Raw genomic sequence first — 24,957 nt, 5'->3', positions numbered from 1 at the left:
GGGCGTTACCCTTACCGTGGCGCCCATCTCGATGATATGTTGTATATCCTAGCCGTCCATCCGTTTCTCCATCTCATTTTAGGAAACATGTGACTTGAGTGTCTCATCATTAAAAATTTCAAAGGGCCCATCATAAGGTTTTCGGAAAATACAAAGATCAGCTTGATCCAAAACTTTTGTCGCCCACAAAAGTTTATAATAGACATTCATCACTGTTTGTGATCAAACCTTAAAATGAGATAGACAAACAGATGAACAGTACGGATATACAAAAAATACATCCAGTTGGGCCCCACATAGGTAGGGTAACACCCACTAGGGTGTTACCTGGGTAACAGCTAATCCACTCCATGGAAGCAGATTGCGTACCCAGTATGCTTTTATCGTACCGAGTAAACTTTGTTGGGCCCACTGGGAATGTATGTGGTTTATCCACGCCGTCCATCAGTTTTTCCAGCTCATATCAAAAACTCAAGTGGACCATACGCAAAACAGTGGGAATAATGATTTCCACCGTTGAAACCTTGTTAGGCCCCATGGTGATGTTTATTTGTTATACAACATGTTTATAAGATCACAAAAAGATGGATGAAGGGAAAACACAAATATAAGCTCGATCCAAAACTTCTGTGGCCCTCAAGAATTTTTCAATCATAGACGTTCACACTGTTTTCTGTGGTGTGGTCCATTTGAGCTTTGCATTGCTTCATTTTTTGGGCTCAAGCCCTAAAATTATCTGGTAAATGAATGGAAGCTGATTGCGTGGCGGGCCACCCACTACTCATGTAGTTGGTGCGTTGATGTCACCAAGCTATGTGGGCCCAGTATGATCTATCGTATGTTATATCCACACCATCCATCCATTTATGAAATCTTTTTAAGGCATGATCCCAAAATGTGGTAGATGTAAACCTCAAGTGGACCACACTACAAGAAGCAGTAGGGATTGAAGGCCTACCATTGAAAACTTCTTCGGGCCACAAAGGTTGTGGATCAAGCTGATATGTGTTTTCCTTTCGTCCAGGTCTGTGTATGAACATGGAAAATAAACATCATGGTGGGCTTTGAAAAGGTTTCAATGGTGAGTGTCACAGTCCCCATTTCTTTCTACAGTGTAGTCCACTTGAGGTTTCTATCTAATTCATTTTTATTTTTTATTTTTTCTGATCATGCTCTAAAATGATCTTGAAAATGGATGGACAGTGTGGATATAACACATACATCATGGTGGAGCCCATAAAACTTGGCGACCTCAACACAACACCTAGGTCATCCACACAATCATGTCCTTTATTTGGACTGAGGATTACTAATAGAAAACTATAATGATTATAAACTCATTTATCTATTATGTGAAAACATATGTATTTCACTAAAGATTGTTGTGTTTGGTTTATCACTTACAAAATTATAATGATGGCGCTTTCTATTACTTTAATGTTGAATCATCAAATTCATACACTAATATGTCTGTTTGGATTTGAGATTTCGACAGTAATGGATTGAAAAGTTCTTTTTTTTTTTTTTAAATGAATTGAAAAGATCAGTGATTACGAATCCTATTACCTGTCTCTTGAACGATTGTCATGTGTTAGTTTTGTGATAATAAAAATTCTAGTGATGATACTTTTATTACATTACCATGGTAAAATTCCCAATCTAAATAAGCATTTCTTTCTAATTGGGTGTAACTCAGATGAATTAAGTCCGCTTGAAAGTACCAACTTCAGTTGGATACCACAATCTGGACAAACAGGGAATGACTTGGGCTGACTTGACCCGGGCATTGGAGGATGCAGTCGAGTCCACCGAGCCCGACTCCTCTCTCTCTCTCTCTCTTTCTCTCTCTCTCTCTCTCTCTCTCTTCCCATACTAGTGTTGAGTCTTCGCTAGTCTCCACGTCCACCTGCACGCGCGCGCACACACACACATCTTTCTGATGCTATACTGGTTCTTTACTTTGTTAGGGTGAGTGGAATCATCTACAACTACACCTGTTTCATGTGTCCAAGCTTTGTGGGGCCCAACGTATTGTTTATGTGAATTACACCTAATAACCACCTGACATGATCACGAGATGCCCAATTCTACTACAGTGGTCATTGATATTCAGAGTATTGAAATCCATGGCACACAACTCTCCCTCAAGCAGTGGCCATCGTGATTAAACTCTTCCCCTTAGACAATTAGAAGAACCCCTTCTTATAACCCACGTAATCATAGACAATTAGTTTCACACACATTACTTACGGAATTCATAGAATAAACCAAACATAGGTAGCCAAAAAGATCCATGATCATGGTCATCATTGGCTTTTCACAGCACACGACAACAACAGGATGTGCATAGGGAGGAAGCTAGCTTCGCTGAATGGGAGCTGTTAAGCAGAAATACTCTCACTACTTCCGTATTGTATGGCCTTACAGGCATCATTAGCAAAGTTAAGTGTGATTTACCATTTCTAGTGAGCTTACAAACTTGAATCACTCTCATCCAATGAGGAGAGATGAATATTGAGAATTTGGTTTGTAGTAGTTCGAGTCTCCCTAGTCAAAGATAAGGATATTCGCCTTGTTGTCCAACCTCACTGAGTTGTGATGAAAATACTATATGACTAGTGAGTCTGTGGATAAAAGAGCTTCTTCCTTAGGATAAGGCTTCAATCTGTAGTGAAAGAATAAAAAAGCTCCTAAAATAGCAAATAAAATTGATATTATTGATGAAACGTATAATTTACAATATGATTAGCAAAAGAGGCATTAGACTTCTAATCTAATTCAAACTTGAAAATTTTTCTCAAATAGTAAAAATTACTTAAAATATTAAAAGGTTTTCCTATACTAAGCCCATAAAAGACTATTAGATGACTAAAACAAAGACTTTAGATTCGAATAGGACTCTTAAAACTCTAAAAGCAGCAAAAAATACAACTTTCAAAAAATTAATAAATTTGGATTCATATTTAACCCTTGAAATGATTGAATTTTGTGAAGCTGCTTGGGGGGGCGTGATCTCGTCGATATTTTTTAATGACACATTATACTCATGAAATTAATAACCGGTCGTAAAGTATGCTTGTTTAAAACAACAGAGCATGGAGGCTGTTTTTCCCAAATCAGGGGCCCTCCGGCTTGAATTTGTGCAATTCTATTGCTCCATTGAGTAACCTCTAACCTGTCTTACATGACTTTAGCATCTAATGACATGAAATTACCCCTCAAAGTAGCTCTTGTTCCTAAGGATCTCTTTTCACATACAATAGTCATGGAGCCCTCAGGAGCAACTTACCTTAAAATTTCATTTTAAGAGTATTTATGTCCAATAACTTAGACTATCCCTATCCATAGGATATGCTAGCCAAATTTGGCCATGAAGGAACTCTTGATCTTATGTTGACATTAGATACTGAAATCCTCGACCATCGTTTGGGTACTAGACCTTTCTATAAGTAATCAAGTTTTCAATAGGGTTATTTTGCCAGTTGTTCCAAATGAATTGTCTGCATGACTTGTACATCATCATGGCCTAGCAGGTGCATGGATAAAAGAGAAGAAATCATCATTTTCTGGTGATAATCCTTGAATTTGTTGGTGAAGAAAAATCTTTAAAATGAGAAATAAAATTGATATTGTTAAATGAAAAAAAATAAATGAATTACTTACACCCCACCTAATGGCCTTATATAATCAAAAGAGGCACTAAATTCCTAATCCAACTCAAAACAAGAAACTTTCACCATAATAGTAAAAATTACTAAAAATTGTTAAAAGATATCAAATCCTAACAAAACTCGTAAGCAACTTTTGGATGACCAAAACAAAGACTTTTGACTATAATTGGACTCTTAAAACCCTTAAAATAGCAAAAAAGTAACTGACTACAAATAATAAATTTTGAATTAAAATTAGAATTTCATAGGGCTCGTCGATAGCTTTCCAATGGCATATTATACACACGAATCCAATAAACCAGTGGAAGCCATAGTAGGCATTTAGGTTGTTTTCACTCTAGATCGACCTTTTTGATCTGATTTCTTTTGATCCTGGCCGTCCATAATATCGTCCACTTCAATAGAACGGCGTAAGCTGAAAGAAAATTCGCAATAACATGGAGGGTGGACATGATAAAAGTCACTCTCCTGTTACTGGGATTGTCGACCATCGTCCAACTGGACTTGGGCTAGACCAGGGTGCGTGTTTGCACCATTCACAAAACAGTGCAAACGTGCGCATGGCACCCATGCATCTAGACCCAGACCGTCCAAATCATGGGTCCCATTGTATCAGGAGCATGGACTGAAAATCACAGTGATTGGATAATGTTAGGCATCCAATTTCGCCAGTTGAATGTGGACCACTAACCATTTTCTCAACGTCGACCAATTGATGGCCACTAATTGGACAGTGAAGATTGCAAGACGGACATAGCAATCCTCCAATCAGTTGTTAGGCTAATCTAACCGATGTGATTTTTGGGGTATATGCCCATCCATGGTAGGACCCAACAGCAGATGAACGGTCCAGATCTTAACTAACTTTGATATGATTGATTTGAACACCTTTCTCAATGCAATTTCACAACAAACCTGTCCCAAAATCTCCAAATACAGCCTGTGAAGCAACAACCATTTGTCTACAATTAAGTACACACCAAACAAATGGAAATACAACCCAAATACAAACCATCAAACCTCTACATGAAATGTACGTTGGTAGTATATATACACATATCCATAACAATGGATGTATTAATGCACATATTTGCATGTAAATACATGTTCACATGCACGCATGGACAGCTTAGAAGATGATCATCACCGTCCTTCTCCAATGATTGATCTCTTGCAACATCAGCTGAGTGGCCACAGGTGATGGGTCCGCATGAGCGAACGTGGTCTAATTCAACGATGTATCAGTAAGGCTGTTCGTCGCTCCACCCCTCAACTCTTGTGACCTATCATTGGTCATGAAGCTACTTATCTCATGGAACTGCCAATCGGTTAAGTAGCCGGGCCGTGACGTGATGCTACTCACTTTGATGTCACCTGCTAGCATGGCCACCACACGGGACATGGGCGGGCGTAGTGCCGGGGATGCTTGAGTGCATAGAAGAGCTACTCCGATCATTCGTAGCGCTTCTTTTTCGTCGAATTCAGACAGTGTCTGATCCATTAGTTCCAATGCTCGTTTGGTTTCATGTAGATTCCATGCCTGAGAAATTATGGATTGAGAGATCAGTAATACATTGATGAAAGTTTGATGAATCATACACAAATCCATCTGGTGTCTGTAAATCCATCATCAAAAGATAATCAGTGCTAGTTTAGTAGAATGAATTATCAAAAGTGTGTGTGTGTCTATATATATAAACCATGATTTGTGATAGAAGGAATCCTACTTGGTAGATGCACATCTGCTGAAGTGATTCAGAAGCACTCCACATTTGCACGTGTCACACATGTGCAAGATCCGGGCCATTGACTAGGAAATTCCATTGGTGGATGTACCCTACTTGAAAGTCAGGCTGGTCACTCCTTACAGTGGCCACATGTACATTTAATTTGGACCGCTTATTACACCAAACATATGGTCCACTTGAATAGTGGTATAGCCTTATTTTTGGTCTAGGAAGCATTCACCACAGAGATTGCTTGATCAATGGTCCGGATCTTACACATGGGTCCCAAATTGGCATGCTTAGGGTGCTTGTGATAGGCATTTGCATGTGCCCATTTGCAAATTACATTCCTCTTAGGCAGTGTTTGGATGCACAAGCGAATTGAATTACGAATATCCGACTGCAGACAGGAAATAACCCCCCCAAAATGCAATTACAATTCCTTGCAGTCCAACTTGAAAGTAACACATTCATACTAAGGAAATTACAATTTGATTATTTCCACTTCACTATACTCATAATCGCAATCTGAAACAATAGTGCATCCAAATTCACCCTCAGTGATAAATTCATCAATTCGATTTGTAATCAATGAATGATAATCACTAGAACAAGCAACTCTATAACCAAGAGAGTGGATTTCGATAAGCTGCATTTGAGTATTTAAATTTCGTGCCCGTAATACGTGCATCCTAATGAAAAAAAATAGAATTACCAGCCCACAGAGTCTGATTTTTATAAGATAATTAAAATGTCATACCCATTCGAGGAGATAGATCTTATCTAGATCCAACGTTGTATCTGAATTCATCCTTCCACTAAGAATCTCAAGTGTAACAACCCCGAATGCAAACACATCAGCCTTTTCTGTTAGATGCCCACGCATGGCGTACTCTGGTGCGAGATACCCACTTCAAGAGTTCAAGAAGTTCAAGGTTATTTTGATTTAAACAAACATCCTTAATGAACAAATTCAAATGTGTTTGGATGCTCAATTGAATTCAATTGAAATAATATGATTTAATTAGACTGTTAGGGTGCATTGTGAATTGAGTTGCAAACATTCAGTTTAATCAATACGAACAATAGAAAGAAATAATGATGTTTCCATGGTTCTAAAACTCAATGACTGAGCTTGAAACTCAGCCGAGTCAACTTGACTCGATGGGATTTCAAGCCCAGTTACGTGGAAACTCACTCATGATTGTGAGTTGGTTCCAACTTGGCAAGACTCATTGAGTCTGCTCAGCAGCTTAGTCAATCTGACTTGGTGTGACTCGAACCGAGTCACTTGTAGGCGGTACCACTCCCTTGCGATACGGATACATATCGGTTATCGCATGGGATATATCGGTTGTATCGCGTAATGTATCGTTGTTGTTGGAAACATGGCGAAACATTAGAAATCGGTTGAATTTTTCAATGAAATTTCAATGATTGTTAAAAAAGACATCAATACACACTTATAAATTAAAACATTACAAAAAAACAAGTGCATATAATAGGTTTTCTTTGTATGGGGTTCTAATCTATGAGTTGTCTAACTGAATTGATGCGAGTATATTCAATATAATTTATAAATGTAAGAAGACGTGTGGAAATACAAGCAATACATTCAAAAGAAAAAGCAGAACCACTAAATTAGGTTACATATATGTTTGATTTTATATTTGGACAAAAAGATTGCAACCGATTTGTGAGAAATTTTTTTTTAAAAAAATTTTCCCTAATCTATGAGTTGTCTAACTGAATTGATGCGAGTATATTGAAAGTTTATTCATATAATTTATAAATGTAAGAAGACGTGTGGAAATACAAGCAATACATTCAAAAGCAAAAGAAGAATCACTAAATCAGGTTACATACATGTTTGATTTTATATTTGGACAAAAAGTTTGCAACCGATTTGTGAGAAGCTTTTTTTTTTCAATTTTCCGCAACTCGATCCTTCTCCTGAAAATCTCAAAATCGAAGCTCCTAATCCATGATTTTTCATACAAAACATGAAAAAACATGGATTTGTAACAATTTGATGGTGACATCATGCACACGCGCACGCCGCCCCTCCCACGCACGTACGCAAGGAGGAGGGCCCCACCGTCGATCTGGATTGATGACGACGTCCAGGGATGGCCTCCTAGGTAGATGACGGAGTTTTGGTTCGTTGGAGTGGGCCCGATAGTCAAGTAAAGCCCATCATGGGATCTCATGATTGTGGCCCACTAGTCTGATTAATCTCATATTTTAGGTTTTCCTTATTAATATTATTTAGAGTATCATGGACGGTTTAAATTTCTTTGACTAGTCTTTGTTTTTGTTTACTTCATCGCCAAGTAATAGGTTGCGCACATGGCCCGAGTTTTGTGGTATAGAGTTTTCCTATAAATAGGCACCACTTGTAGGTTTCTTTTTTCATTGAAGCTTAATAAAAATTCTGCATTTTTCTACTCTTCCGAGTTCTCGAGTTGTGGAAATCCAATTGGGTGCGAAGCCCTCCCTTCATCGAAGAGCTAACTACCGTGGTGCGAAGCCACATCGATCCCGATTCACCCCCATCCTCTACCATCTCTATTTCTCATCTCCTACCACTATTCGCGCTTCAAATCTGTCCTTTATTGTAACACTTTTCCTTTTTATAGCAGAATTCCAGATTCTGGCCCTGCAGGAGAGCTGAAACTTCGACGGAGCATCACACATAGACCACGCATCCAATTGACACAAAACTTGGGAGTTTTGAAGCCCTCCCCTGGCCGACCAGAGCCAAGGAGGCGCTTTCTGCATTTGGCGCCCCTCGCACGTGCGGCCAAACCCCTGCGCACGTGCAACAGGCCTGGCCCACTGTCCGTGCGCAGGGACTATCTGCAGGTTCAGATTTCCACCTATTTTACTCCTGTCATACCTATTCTCCCTAACCCTAACCCTAGATTGCATTACTTTCAATTTATTTGCATCTTTTTTTACCCTAGGGTTCTTTGAATTGGAATTGGTGAATCCCTTGGATTAGGGACTGATTGCTGTGCATGGGTCGATGATTTTTCCTTCCCTTTGAGTATCGTTTGGTCCATAATTTTACTAATCCAGCCCTAGCCTGTGTAGGGCTGGACCCGCACAGATTTCCCTTGCTTGAATGTTTGAACTTTTGTGCAGGATGTGGAATTTTATGTGATTGTTTCTGAGTTAGTATAATCTAAAGCCTGAGATCTTGCATATCATATTTAATTTTCATGTCTTGCATTACAATTCGACACTGATTTAACATGATTTACAGAAAAAATGATCGAAAATTAAAAATGCTCACCGGATTGAACATGTGGGATATATCCCACTACTTGTGCGTTTCATATCGCACAAGTGGGATACAAGAAATATCATGGGATATATCGGCCGATATTGTCGATATTTAAAACACTGGTTTTATCTGCTATAATTTTGAATATGCCTTAATCCTTTCCTTAAATATCGAGTCAAGTCGAACAAAGACTCGGGTGAATCTTCGAATCGATATGACCTAGTTAGATAAATAGTCTATTTTGCGAGTTTTTGAACTATGTTTTGGATTAATATTGCAAGTTGATCGTGCATCCAAATGCACCCCAAAAGTGAAAATGACCAAAGTGGGGCTGGGCTAATTCCTTTCAAAATGGAGCACTAGCCCTCAAAATATCGAATCCAACTTGAAATGCACATAGTTGCAATTTGGTTTTTAGTCCATAGTTTTAAAACACATTGACTTGACTCAAAAATCTGGCTGATTCAACTCGACCTGACGAGATTTCCAGCCAACTTTTTGAGAATGTAACTTGTGTTAGTGTGTTGAAAGCACACACTATTACCGGCATTACCCAAGCAGCTGTGTTTTTTCATGGATAAATTGAATCTGATATATGTAGTAAGAATAAATATTTGTTCACACCGCTTGTATCCTTCAATTATATAATTATAAACGACTAGAGATTTAAGACTTGTTTGAGTCTTCAAGTCGACCTGACCCAACTGGACATAGAGTCGAATTTTTGGGTTTTTGAACTATGCTTTGGTCATCACATAGATCAAAATGGCCACCCCACTTTGGTCACTTCTCATCAACTGGATTGTTGCAATTTAGTTCAATCGAACATCCAAATGTACACTTTAAGTAAGATAGGTGAATGTGGATGATCAAGTGGTTCTTACATTGTCCCTGCGACCTGTGTGCTGATGTGGGTCTTCTTATCATCATATAGCTTGGCCAAACCAAAATCTGAAATCTTGGGGACAAGATTAGCATCGAGCAGAATATTACTGGCCTTGACATCTCTATGTACAATCCGGAGCCTCGATTCTTCATGGAGATAAGCGAGACCTCTGGCTGTACCCAAGCATATATCGAAGCGGGTGGCCCAATTTAGATTCAAGTTGTTCTTTCCTGCAAGGAAATGGAATTGTTAATGAGCGTGTGCGAGAACATATGTTGTTTATCAGGTGAGGCCCACCTTTCATATGCCATGGCCCAAATATCACACTGGTATGATCATCAGGCGGGTAACCTGTCTATGACAAATGTGGTTCTTAACTGTCCATTTATTTCATACACATGGATCACCTAACGATTGGATGCCCTGGATTTGGGCAATGGCCCATCCATGGTGAGACCCACCAGATAAATGGCCTGGATCTGGCACACACAGGCCGGGTTGGTACGTGTGGGTGGTAGGATTCCACATCCTACTCTATGATAACTGATAAACCATTATAAGAATAGTGTTTTAATGAAAATAGGTACAGTCCCATACCCAAGAGTGCCTGATCAAGGCTCTTGTTTTCAAGATACTCATAAACCAGAAGCTGCTTATCTCCCTCGATGCAGCATCCATACAACTTCACGAGGTTCCTGTGTTGCACTGCAGATATGGTAGCAATCTCTGTTACAAACTGACTCTTCCCTTGACGAGATGCTACTGAGAATTGCTTCACGGCTATTTCCAGTCCATCTGAAAGTGTTCCCTAGAAAAATACCACGAATTGAAATAAAATAAATGAATGTTCTCATTACCATGCATCTATGTTTGTATATTTGTGTGCATGGATGGATGGATGTACTAATGACATAGAACAGGTCATGAACAACTCAATGGAGTACGAGGATTGCACGAATTTGGGCTAGAACGGCCCTGATTGGGTAAAAATGACCTAAATGTGAATATAGCTTGACGGCCATATCTTTGTGACCTGTTATCAGGTTTGCCAGTATACATGTTGGTGGAAAACTATTGACGGGCCCTACAACATGGAAATTGATGGAGCCACTTGGCCTCCAGGGATTTCTCAAAAAAGCCAGTTTTCCGAGTCCGATTGACGTACAATGTTTTTGTCTAGTCATCTAAGGGTGGTTTATGATATTGGGTAGTGATAGAGATCTTTACTATTTTAAGGTAATTTTTACTATTTCGGGGAAGTTTCCTAGTTTGAAACTGCGCCCTCTTTCGTTTAAATAAGACCATCGTGTATGTTGAAGACAGCACTTTCATTCAATAATGTCAATATTATTTCTTGTTTTAAAGATTCAAGGATCATCAACTAGGGAAAACAGTGATGTTCTTCCTTAATCCACACATCCACCATGCCTGCTAATCTGTGTACGTTTGACCGTGTGTCATATATATGCATGTGTTGTTATCCATTGTCATATTATCAAGACAGTGCATAATTAAAGGCCTGTTTGGATGTCCTCACAAATTGGAAATTTTTTTTTTCTTTTCCATTTTCTCAACCCAAACTAAATAAGACGAGAATGGTCTAGAATTACAAACCCATTCTTTTCTCAAATGTGATTTGGGCCAAACCATTTTAATTACAAAAGTGGAAGCTTCCAAACACACTCTTAGTTCTTAAATTGCCCTTTTTTTTCTTCTTAAATTTCAGTCCAAACAGAACAAAAGTACCTTATAAACAACCCCAAATCCTCCCTCTCCCAACTTATTTGCCAGACTGAAGTCATCTGTTGCAGTCCTTAGTTCAGAATAGCTGAAAGTGTTTGCCTTGGCGGCCATGCCTAGAAACTCTGTGAATTCAAATATGAAGGCAGGTTAGGACCATACCATATTATCTACTTAAATACGACAAAACTCAAATGCATGCACACGTCTCCATTTTTTAACATGAGCTTTGCTAAAACAAATTGTATGGATGTTTTTGGATGCCCAACTCAATTAAATTGTGAACATTCATTTCAGTCCCGATGAAATAACCAGACTGTAACGACAATCAGTTCCACTCCTTTCAAGTCCAACCTCGAAAGTAACATACTGCAATTTCAATAATATTCCCTTAATATGAATACTTTACAATTTCGCCATTTCCAGTCTACTGAACTAATCATTGCAATTCGATTCAAAAGGGCATCCAAGCGCACCCTAAGTGTGTGTTAGGATGTACCCTAAATCACAATCACGATGGATATTTTGGTGAACCGGATGTTCATCAATTCCACTGTGTGTTTGAGATAGCAGAGTAAATGGGATGTCCAGTATAGAGAGTAGAAAATTTCCACTTTTAAAAAATATATATATATTTTTTTAACCCCAAATCAATATCTAGGATGTTTCAGTCCTGCTTGAAATGTTGCGGATATTGATCTGGGTGGAATGGAATCCTGCCCACCTGGATCCGAATATGGCCAAAGAAAGCAAACTGGCCACAAGAACTTTATTGGAACAAAATTGTAATTTCTCCTGGTTGAGACCAAAGATTCAAATCCGTTCCTATTGAGTTACAAGTCTGAGTTGGAGTTTCAATGCATATCAGTTAGGTTGTGTTTGGATGCTTAGTCAAATTGAATCATAATAGTCCATTTCAATAAAACAGAAAGTGACCAAGTATTGGCAGCAACAAGATTGCAATTGCGACCATTTCAAGTTGGCATGCATGGAATTGCAATTACAGTGTCGCCCCCAACTTTCGTCATTCCTCTGTAATGATTTGAATGAATTGCAATCCAGTTCAGTTGAGCATCCAAATGCACCTTAATTTAACAATGTTGGTATTACCTTCATCTTCATCGATGCCCCTTCTCCTTCGTCTCCAGATAAAAACTAAGAAAATGGATATAAAGATCAGAGCACCAAGACCAACTACAATCCCGACAAAAAAACCAGTTTTGTTTTTCTTTCCTGAACCTGACGGATGGTTACTGACAGTTGGCGTCAAATCTAAAAAAGAAAAAGAAAAAAAGAGGCCAGATATTCATCTGTTAGAATCAAACAGCTAGAAACTTACGGAATTTAATTATAATGTTCAGTCCTGGATATATTACCTCGAGTGGCACTGATGGCCGAAATGGATGGCCCAAGAGTAACTCGATCAGGTATGCAGCAAGTCCCTTTACCGGCCCAAAAGAGATGGATTTCAAGGAAATTCTCAGTTACGTTAGCCTGGAAAGTCTCCCTAAAGGCGCGCTGAGAGGCCCCACCTGCCGCTTTTTTTATATCAAAATCTTTCAATTGAAGATTTCCCTGGAGAAGCAATCAATAGAGTTTCAAAACTAGTTGAGATTATTATGACATCAAATTCACAAACTACTTATCAGAAATGCATGTCCTGCCCAAAGATCAAGCATGGTTTTTTTTTTTAGCATTTCAAGATTTGTGGGAACCAATGTCAAAGTTCAAGATGACCCTTATCATGACTGTCCTATCAATGTTCTATTGAACTGTTAGTTTCCTTATCCCTCTTAACTATCCCAAGCCTAAATTTTAATAAGATGTTTGATGGTGATATAGTGAAACTGCGTTTGGATGCACTATTATATGTAATTGGCAATTATTGGTCTAAGTAGAAAAACTAAATTGCATTTATGATGGGTTAGGCTCCAAATTGCAAGTATGCTACTTTTAAGTCTGCAATTTGAGGGCCACTCTCTTCATTACAGGAACTAGAAATGGTTATTGGTATTATTTTCATGCCTACTCGGCTCAACTGAATGTTTGGAAATCAATGACTTGGGATCATAGTTGATGTACGGATTATGATTTGAGCTGAATCTTAAGCAAAACGATTTGAAGTATTCAATCTCTTATAGGTAGATGAATCCTACTATTCTATAATCCTATGATTTATGATTCAAATCAGGGTGTCCCGTATCCGTTACAATACGGGCGTGTAATGCCCTGAAAATCGGGGGTCGAGCAGGAGCCCAACTCCCAAGTTCCAACGCATCACTTATACAACATAGATAATGATGATTAATGTTGTCCGTATTAGTGCATTGAACATGAATAGAATTATACCAAAGCAGCATATCATACTCCAGAGACAGTTAAATTACGCAAGCGGCAGACTTTGATACAGATATAAAGTATATAAATGGTTGTAAGTCCCTAGAGTATGAACAGGTTACCAAGTTAAATAATTACATGTTTGGTTCCAAAAAATACAAAATGAGGAAGTGTAATGTCATCTATCCATATCCTTGTAGCCCTAGTGACGCAACTCCAGGTCTATATAGACCCGCCAGAGAGTTGCAAATAGGAGAACTCCTCCTCGTCATCATAGAAATCCGGCTCCGCCTCACAAGCATCGCCATCATCTGCAGTTAAACTAGGGTCTGGTTGGTGTTTTAAAACACCGTCCCAGAGTGGGAGTGAGTGATCAACTAAATGGAGTTATAAAGCAAAGGTTAACATATTATCAATTCAGTCAAGCAGTAATGATAAAGCAGTACAACACTCATATCATAAGTACTCTTGTTAATGCAAAAATGGTATGCTGTAATGATGCATGCCCTCGCCTGCACTCCCTCAGCGACATCATCTCACGATCGCGCATGACAAACTCCCTAAACGTGCGCTTCCTCGCCAAAGCACATGCAATGCGGTGCATGGTCGTGTTAGCCAAATAATTTATTTAGGCTTATTCATACAGCAGATTCGGGAAGCTAAGGTACCTCCCTTTATATCATTTACCCAAACAATGATCCATCTAAGGTCGTCAATCCTAGTTAATCGCATATGATAGCAGTTTTAGGTCGCTACGGAGAGGCTCGTCACCATCAGTGCAGGCTTAGTTTATACTCGAAGTCACTATGGAAAGGCTCATCACCTCATCGTAGACCAATTATACGCTCGAGATCACTACGAATGGCTTGTCACCTAATCGTAGGCCGACAGCTCGAATACAGTGTCCCATACCACTGTATTCGGCTTACGAGACTAAGTTGCTCACTAAACACTACGGGGAGGCTCGTCACCCCAGCGTAAGCCGACAGCTCGACCACGGTGTCCCATACCACTATGTCCGGCTCATGAGTCTTAGCGGATCGAGGTACCAAGGTTAAACGAGCTTTTCACTGGTAAGTTGGTACCTTAAATTCAAGCAGTAGCGTCCATACATGGTGAACATACAGCGGGTCAATCGGGTTATTTGACAATCTCAACTGGTACAAGCGTACGTTGAATTTGTCAACATGGATCGCGTACGCACCCCTCGTGGCCTAACCACTGTCGATAATCACCGTACGACTCGTATTCATCGAACGTATCCGTCGTGGCTAACCAGTTCGGCCACCAATCGTAAACCATTACCAATTGCTTGGACTACATCGTAGCCCCAACCACACTCCAAACAATAGCATTTATATGTGATAATCTAAGACAGCAAGTGACAATCAAATCTAAACGTAAATCTCATTCGAGCACTGCAACAGACACATACTACACATGTCATCATAGATAGGCATTTCATTTGTAAATCACATAGTAGTAAGATAGGTTACATAAAGAAAACTGTAACTACGTATGAGGGAATTGAGAATCCTATCTCCACACCCTCATTAAGTACATTAAGCATTTTCTCATTCAGACATTTTATCAAACACTTAGACTACACATATTACATACATGTAATAAATTAGTTAAAACACATATTATAGCGAATCCTTTGACATAGGAGTCGCCACACGTACAACTATCATGTATTCCCAAACATCGATCATAATAAGCACAAATCATAATTGCATATTCATTCAGACATTTCAACAAACACATGAAATGCATTGTTTTCAACATAGTTCATATATATGTGTGTAATACGTGGAAACATCGTAACTAAGCACATGTGATAGCAATCAAGTCAGTCATAAATCATTAACTGACAAACCATAACCTAAACATTTATAGTCCGCACCTTTCGCCGGTAAACTCGTAATGAACTCAGTTTGAACACTATGTCTTTGTCTACGGCACAACGACAACTTATAGCATGAAATAGGTTAGCTATTCCACCATCTGCTCTTTTCGAATCCCTAAAACAACTAAGGGTTAGGATTTCTTACCCGAAAACGGAATTGGAATCGCCGGTATATCGACACAGAAGCGGTGGTTAAGCACGTGGAGTGGTGGGATCAAATCCCAGGAACTCTCTCCCACTTTCTCTCTCACTTTCTCTCTCTTTCCTTCCCTCTTTGCTCTCTTCTCTCTCTTAGGGTTTACAAATTCGTATGTAATGAGAGAGGGGTGGGTTTAGGTGCTTATATAGGCCCAGAACTAATGAGATTGGCCCCAGGGCCATGGCATACTTAGGTTATAGCCAAAAGTTGGTTGTTTTGGTCCAACGAAGCACATTTGGAGGCCCCTTTTCTGCGTACGGTCCGGAGTAAGTTCCCTGACATTGGATCTAGGTCAAGTTAAGTTTTCGGTTCGATGGATTTACAGATCGACCGCGGAGGATCAGTTTCAGTTCAACGGTTATCGACACTCGATCAGGGCCACAAGTACATTGACCTATGTTGGAAAATTTTCCTAATCCGAGGGTGTAGTTGGGTCGGAATCTGATGGTCTGAAACCTTAGATTTGGCCTACAAGCGAACGACTCAATTCACTTAAGTTTCAGTTCATTTTCTAAAGGTATTCGCGTTTCTCACACACTTCGCTCTAGGCTCAAGTTGTGTGTTTCGGGATACTATCTGGACTTGATTTCCGAGATGGTAGTCAAGCCCAATAAGGTGGTCATTAGTGTATAGTTTCATGGTAATCGGACTTTAGATGCGCGGTCCAGGTCCGATACGGAGTTTCAGTGTGCTCCCGTGAGCAACTGGGTTTAGAGATTGATCCTAGGTTTTTAGGTAATGTAGCGTTAACGGTTCTACTCGTTTTGGGTCTTACAGATCGTATTTAAAGTGATTAGAGCTAATTTCATAGATAATCTAGTTTAGCAATTAGTTAATTCCCGTCTAATTTCTAAAGGATTTGGTCCTTAAGGATTTCTGCCTAAGGTGGTACTTGGGTCTTTGTACGGATTTTTCCGAGACGTTACAGGGCGTATCGGTCACCCCCCGATTCTGTAGCCGTTACGGTAAAAAAATGGCCTCTTTTTTTTTTTTGCTTTTTAAGGTCTGATTTTTCACCTTTTTTTCAAAACTTCTTTCTTCTAAACTCTTTCTAAATAATTCTATTGCTATTTTCGACCACTCTTAGCTTGATATTACAAATAAAAACAAATTATATTAAGGATTTTCTTGATTCGAAGCTCTGTGGGCCATTTTCCAAAAATTCCTCAAAAATAGGTATTTATACTTTTTATTCAATGTTTTGCTATTTTAATGGTAGAATATGATGTGTTAATCATAATAAAAGATATTAATGTCCATTTTACAGATTGTTGTTATCATTTTATATTTTTTTATAATTTTTTTCTATTTACGCACGATTTTTGGCCCTTTTTTTTAAATTCGAAAAATTATTTTTTATGGAATGTTTTGATGTTTTAATGGTAGAATATGATGTGTTAATCATAGTGTAACATATTAATGTTCATTTTACAGATTGTTATTGTCATTTTTTTTTTATGAATTATGAAAAATAATTGCAAACACTTACACATGTAAGATATTTTCATATTACATTCATTCTAATATATTTATCATTGATAGTAGATACTTAGAAAATTAAATATATGAGTTTTGCAATTAAATCCAAGTTATCTGGTTCATAATTCATTAGACAATCCGATACAACTTTTCACCAAAGAGTGGACCGTTACACCACCATAAACATGTTCCAATTTATAAATGAATGCATATTTGGAATGCTTAGAATATTCCGGATTTAATCCATAATTTTTCATGTTTTTTTGGCAAATTTTTTTTTTACACCTTTACAGGCCATTACGCCCCTGTATCGCCGTTACGCCCCCGTATCCGTATCGGTATCGAAGGGCACCGTTACGCCAACCGATACCGATACGGGATACCTTGATTCAAATAATACTTGTTCTCTTCTATTTTAAACTAAACTTGGTGTTGGGCCAACTCGAAATGATCTCATTTCCAAGCCAACGCAGGTTCATGTCATGTGTTAACTAAGGGCAATGTGAGACAATCATTGGCACCATCTGCCGCTAACGATCTGGCCAGTGCTAGTTCATGGTTCTTAGTTCATACTCCCCGCTCATGGTCCAATGACAATGCAAGGTGTCATTAAGCAGTCTTCGCGAAGATGAAACTCACTCCATGCTCACCTCCAAGGGCAGCACGAGACCTTGCATGCCGCACCATGCAAACTGTCTACAAGACAACGTGGCACCATTCTCTTCAACAGAAGTCCACTTTGCGCTAATGTCCAAGATCAATGCAAAACCAATGTATCACACCAAGAGTGTGCCAACGAAAAGCACTCTGAGTCATCCAATGGCAGCACGACATGTGTATATAACCCGCCTAACAAACTTTCATGCAGGAAATAACCGTGTAGCCACCTCATGGGTGGGAAATAATCATCTCCCGCCACTATAAATACCCCCTTTGCCCTTCATTCCAACAACTCATGTCATTTTGGTTCCTAAGATTGCTTAAGAGCTCTCCAGATCCTTTGCAAACCCTTCTATCCCTTCTCCCTGTGTTGGCACTCAGTACAAGGTAAGAACGAGAGTCCAAGAACTCATCCTTTTGAAATTTGGCTTTGCACTAGCCTTTGGATCCCTAATAAGGACTTCGTGCCAACAGTCTGAGTACTAGCAGACTGACCCAGCACTGATTGTCCTGTTCAAGGCTATAGAGGTGGCTTCACTGACCATCCAAAGCTCCAAACAGTGGTCTCATGTTGATTGTTCGAATGGGTGAGCTGAATTCCCAGGTGGTCTCTCAAGTGGTCATTACAATCCGTGTTGACCCCTAGTTTTTTCAGCAGAATGGCCCAGTGTTGTTTCTGTCTGAACTTCTTAAATGCCACAGCACAAGACAAAGATGTAATCGAAACTTCCGGACTTCCTGGAAATACAAGTCATGGATGCTAATGCTATTTGAATCCTTAAAGCACTAAAATGCTCACCTAATCAATGATATTAACACTCTGATGATGAAGAACCATAGATTAGGACTTTATGCATCATTTGTGTTACTCTACTAGTCTACTTTGTACCATGGAACAGACTAGTTCTCTCTGCTCTTACCATTTAATAGAGGGGTTTTCCCCTCAGGGAACGCAATTAAGGACCTGTGCTAGACCATAACCTGCAATATACTTTGTTCCTAGATCAATGAAAGCCTCTCGACAAGGCATATTTGGGTGCGAGTCATTTGCAATGGAGTTAATAATCAAAATAATATCAAACCTTATCGAACAATAGACATTTTTAATGAACACTTGGATTTCATTTTATGTTTTTAAATTAGTGGGGGCTTTGAGAACCGTTTAAAAAAGGTCAATTATTTTATTATGTTCTTTATAAGATATTAAATGATTAATATTCTGTTGAAAGTCAAACCATGGAGCTTTTTCTATGATTTCTTACTTCCTAACTGGTCGAGACACCAAATTGATCTATAACTTATCTGGAATGTTAATATGGATGGTTGCAAACATGTTGACCTATATGTATTGTGGTAATGATGGTTGGAAATCAAAATATCATTTTTTTGTTGGTGTACATAATTAAATTCTGCCTTTCCAACGTAATCCTGTACTTAAGAAAGATAAAAAGATCACAAATTATTAAAGGATTCTTGCATTTTTTTAAAGGTAAATTTCTTGAATGATAAAAAATAAAGGACAAGAATCCTTCAACAATATAATGACACGGTATTACTTGGTGCATATTGATGGGAAATGAATGATGGATGAGTTTTTTTTTTTTTTCCTAAGAAAATTAGAAAAGAAATCATATGATGTGTGGTTCCATATGATTCAAACCCTATTATGATTTACAATATAACAATGATTTTGACAACATTGCTTGTGATATAAATGCGGCTAGGGGAAAAAACCTATTTATGCATTCTTTGACCATCCTTTTTAAAACTACATGCTTTCTAAGTTTTTCACTCAATAAATTACACCAAATCACGATGAACCGGATGCTTTGACCAGAGACATCAATCAATCAATACTTCTGATCAACATGTTGACCTTCTCATATAAAACAAAGAGAAATGTGAAGGCCACTCGGGAGAGTAGGCTACTCCATATCTTACTCTCTCCACATTTGTGCTAAATCTAAGTAGAACCAAAAGTTTAGTACATAGGGATAAACTGATAATACTTGTAAATGGTCCACGCTCGAGCACAGTGCTAAAACATAATGTTTTTTTCAAATTTTCACAGGCAATCATCGATTGAAAATTTCTGAAAATTTTGAAAAGAATGCCTGAATGATAGGGAAGGAAAAAAAAAACTTATGGCGTGTTTGGATGCACTATCGAATTAATTTGCAATTGTTTGTTAGGTTAATTAACTAGAAGTAACCAAATTGAACTTTCATTGGCATTCATGTTAAGGGTCTAGAGAGATGTAACTACAATTTGGGCTACTTCTTAACTATGTATACTAGGAAAAATAATCATTAGCTCTTTTTTCATTAACTCTTGATTAGCCGAGCATTCACGATTCAATGTGCATCTAAACGCAAAGTTAGAAAATGATTCCTGCTATAAAGTACACACCTGAGCATAAATATCGAATACACGCCTTCCAACACTGCCAAATAGTTGAATCTCTGATAGCTGCCTCAGCAAATTGCAGAGTTATGTTGTACAGGCCATTCTCAAGCCCGAGTCCATAGTATCTTAGCGATCCTGGAGATATCCTTGCTGTTTGGAAGAGCTCCGAGTCCAAAGTATTCAGAAACTGAGAAGACAAGCTTGAGATGTATGGGACATTGTTTCCCTCAAGAAACAACCCAGCGTTGCTGACGGCCCACTTGGTATCGTCGGTCACATAATATGTTGCTGCGCCAAGAGGTTCAGTATCATTCTCATACATCGTTCCATCGGAAGAGGTCATCCCTTTGCCGCCGCACTTGATTGCGAATGAAGAATCTGTAAACCAATAAAACATTGACATCGATCAAAGCCTACAGTTACATGAGTATGGTTAAATGGGTGTCAGAATCAGACACTGCTACAGAATGTCTGATTTAGCTGACCAAACCCTAAAGAATTTAATACAAGGTTTTTCAGCAGATTATGGCCATTTTTAGAAATTTAATTTATTTTTCATTATAGAGGTTAGTTGATCCCACATGCATGTATAGGGTGGCCCATCTAAATGCACATGTGCCCATGTGATGCAAGCCATTCATCAGGTGTGTCGCACCATGTAAATGCCCTGGCCTAAATTCCAGGCTGGTCCACTTATCAAGAGAGCCACAACTCCAGAGGCAAATCATGGGGGATGAGCTTTTCTACCCATCCATTTGTTTCTTGATCTGCAGGTCACCCGATATGAGGATCAGCCTGGTTTATGAGCAGGGACATCTAAACAATGGGACATAACTGATAGGTGGCATGGATCTTGCACCCATGGGCCACATTGGCACATGTGGTGGAGTGTATGTGGGCTGCCATATTTTAGCAAGATGGAAATAGCCAATTTATAGTGTCCTTCCATAAAATTCATATTTTAGGATCCCAGCTCGAAATTGCAATTTAGTAGCTTAAGAAACATAATTCTGATAGACTGTTGCTTCCTCATTATGGATACTATTATAAATTTGCTATTTTTTACAATTTGATTCATGCATGCATCCAAACACTGCCAAATGAAAATGAAGAAGAAGAAGAAGAAGAAATGGCCTACGGATTGGAGAATCCCAATTGCACGGAAAGTTCCGCTGAAGACAATTCAATCCTGAAGGCAAAGCACTGAATACCAGAGAATCAAACACTCACATGCAACTAAAGATTATGACAATTTCTTATGGATCAAAGATAAACAACCAATTCAGGAAATATGTTTCCTTAGGCAGTTATGACAGTTACTCAAGAATGCTTTTGTTTTGTCAAAAGACTAGAGCGGCATCGCTTATGATTAATATACCTGTTATTAGAACTATCAATGACGAAGTTGTTGGCGACCAAGTTCCTGAAACAGGACACAATTTGAAAGGAGCTTACTGTCAGTGTTGTTACATTGTTGGGGAGTACATGAAGAGAACTGCTGAGGTGATAGATTAAAGAGGTGACTTGCAGATGTGTGAGAGATCCATGCCACTCATTAGGTGGGAACCACTGTGGGCATGCCCCAGCCCAGGAATCTGGCATGGACCACACACATGCACTGGATACATAGCATTTGTTTTCTTTCTCCAACAGTATTTTTATTCATACATGTGGCCCCTAGGGTGCATGGACCAGCTTGATTATTTCCAAGGGCATGTTCAAAGTGGGACCCACCTGATGAATGGCCCTGATGTGCTTGATCTTTCACACTCATGCTATGTTCACATCCTGGGAATCACTTGGCACTTCTCTACATAGAATATGGGTACCCGACATAACACTGCTACATCCATGTGCTCCATTCTAGAGCACATAGATTAACCTGGTCATGGTTGTGGGGTATTTGAAATGGGTCATAACTGGTCTGGATCTAAATCTAAAACCATGTTTATATATCATGCGAAAGAAATAAAGAAGGATGTTGTCCTATCTTGCGTTTGGATGCTCAATTGAATCAAATTGCAATAATTACTAGTTCAATGAAGCGGAAATGACTAAAATTGCAGCTGAGTGGGCTTCAAATTGCAACTGAGTTACTCTCAAGTTGGACTTGAGAGGAACCCACCCGCGAATTGTGGACTATTTGTTCTTAATACTAAGGTTACTACAATTTGGTTATATCAATTTTATTAAACTAAGTATCGCATTTTGATTCCATAGTACATCCAAACCCAGCCTCAATGGCATAATGATATGTTTTGTAGCAAGAGAAATGATGATAAATAGCAAGCTTTGTGCTTCTTTTAGACATACAGTTGTAACCCTTGTGTGATCCAAGAGGGAAAGCTTCCTGATAATTGATTGTATGACAAATCTCTGCCGACACAACATACAAATAAACAAATTCATCAAATAAGATAAGCGCCAACAAAAACACTAGATATTAGAGCCTTTTACATGATAGCAAATGGTATTCATGTTAAAGAAGAACAAAAATTTCAATCGACTTTTGTTGAATAGAACAATGAAAGAGACAACTAAAAATGGTACTCCAAATAATTTCCAATTCCATGTATGGTTTAAGTTAACTATCATATTGAATTGGGATAATTAGTCCAGTAGAAAGGAAATGACCGCATTGTAGCTGCATTGGCAAGCATATCAAGAAGTATCCTTCAAATTGCAAATTCACTCTTTTTTTCCGTCTGACTTGAAGGAAACTTAATTGCAATTTGGAGCCTACTCCCTCAATGTGACTACTATAGAATAGCTGCGGTTTTGATATTTTCATTTCATGGAGATAATTATTCAAATTCAATTCGATAATGCATTCAAACATGGCCAAGTGAGGGAAATGCAATTTAGACTACTAATTCAATAAAGAGAAGTCGAATGAACGTACATGTATGCAAGTGATGAACTTTTTTTGGAAGGAAGGCTACCGGACAAGCTATTGTTTCCAAGAAACCTGCAGATTGAGATGGATTAAAAGAAACACAAAATGCATCACCAAATAATACCAAGTTTACGAGGTTGGATTCAATACAAGGTTTCTACATTATTCTTAACAGATTAATGTTTGGGGCCCACCATGATGTTTTAATGACATCCAATCCGTCCATCATTTTTCCCCTTAATTTTCTCCTTGGTGTCCAAAAAATTAGGCTGATCCAAGACTCAGGTAGGCATGGGCCACAGCAGGGAATAGTTGGGATGATGACAACCACCATTAAAAACCTTCTAGATTTTACGAGAGGTCCACTGTGTTCGTTGTATTCCACATAGTCTACTCATAAATGCATCTAACCAGGAATGTACCCAAAAAACTCAGGCTGTTACAAAATTTAGGTGGGCCACAACACATGATTTTAAATGTCGTTGTTCAAGTTGTGCCCTGGAAAACCATGCAAGCCCTAATCCACTAGTCATGTGGATGTGACAAAGATAATAACCAAGGGTTCTTGGGAGACAGAATGTTATGCCTTAATTAATATATTGTGTCATCTTAAACATATGTGGATTAACTTGAATTTCGAATCAACCTACGAGCCAAGGAGAGTAGGAGGGGGGAGCACATAGATGGATTCATCATTCTCATCATCTAAGCCTTCCCAATTAAGTGGGATCGGCTACACGAATCCTGTTCTACCATTCCACTCTATCAGGGGCCTTTTGGCCTCCTCCTTGCCCTTTTAGAGCATTCAACTTGTACCAACTAACTACTAACTAGCGTGTCTCCATCACACATGACCAAACAATATGAGTCTATTTACCAATTGGCGCTCCTCCTAAGTCCCTCGAATACGTTGATATCTAATTCTATCATTCCTTGTCTTGTCACTCATCCATCTCAACATCCTCAAGTCAGCTAAACTCATCCTATGAACATGTTGTTCCTTAATAAAGCATGGCTAGTCTTAGAGCAGTCATATAAAATTTCCCTTCCAGTTTAAGTGGTACATGACGATCAAGTAAACTCCAGACACACGCTTCTTCCACTCAAAATATATGGGAACATCCTTCTCAATCTTTCCACTATCATGAATATATTGACCCAAGGTATCACAAGTGGTCATTTTGGGAAACTTCTCAGTCAACAACCTTAACTAATTCCTACTTTTCACTCCTGTTGTTGCTAAAATTGTACTCCATATACTCTGTTTTAGTCCGACTCATTTAAATCCTTTAGATTTTAAAGCACCCCATGATAGTTACTGCAGTTCCATCTTAATCTCATAAATAAGAACCACGGTACCTTTTCTCCATGCATTTGGCATTTTCTTTGGTCTAACAATCTTGTGGAACAACTTTGTCGGCCAAATAACCCAACATCTCACATAACTTCCAAACCTCTATTGATATACCATATGATCCAAGGGCCTTCCCTATTTTCCCCTTTCTCAAAGCTTCTTCAATTTTTGATATCCTATTCCTACGAAAGTATCTATGGTCTCTGATGTCATTTGAGTTTATGGTTCCTTCTATTCCTATGCTCTACGAATGGTAATCATTTAACAAGTTTTGAAATTAGCTTTTTCGCCTTTCATTGATCTCATTGCCCTTTAGTAGTATCCTTTGGTTATCACTGTTAATGGATCTGATATGATCTAGTACTTACCCTTCCCCTCTCTCATTTTTGCAAGTTTGAAGACAT

At 38.7% G+C, this 24,957-nt stretch overlaps 1 pseudogene; it reads right to left on the bottom strand.

Annotated features, from left to right (window-relative positions):
- Positions 1-4,529: 4,529 nt before the first annotated feature.
- The window catches only part of LOC131220899 (probable LRR receptor-like serine/threonine-protein kinase At1g56140), a 42,208-nt pseudogene continuing 21,780 nt past the window's right edge, over positions 4,530-24,957 (bottom strand).

Source organism: Magnolia sinica, chromosome 12, assembly GCF_029962835.1.
Source record: "Magnolia sinica isolate HGM2019 chromosome 12, MsV1, whole genome shotgun sequence".
NCBI classification, from domain to species: Eukaryota; Viridiplantae; Streptophyta; class Magnoliopsida; order Magnoliales; family Magnoliaceae; genus Magnolia; species Magnolia sinica.
The sequence above is the reverse complement of the archived record's forward strand: the minus strand, read 5'-3'. Positions and strand labels throughout refer to the sequence as shown.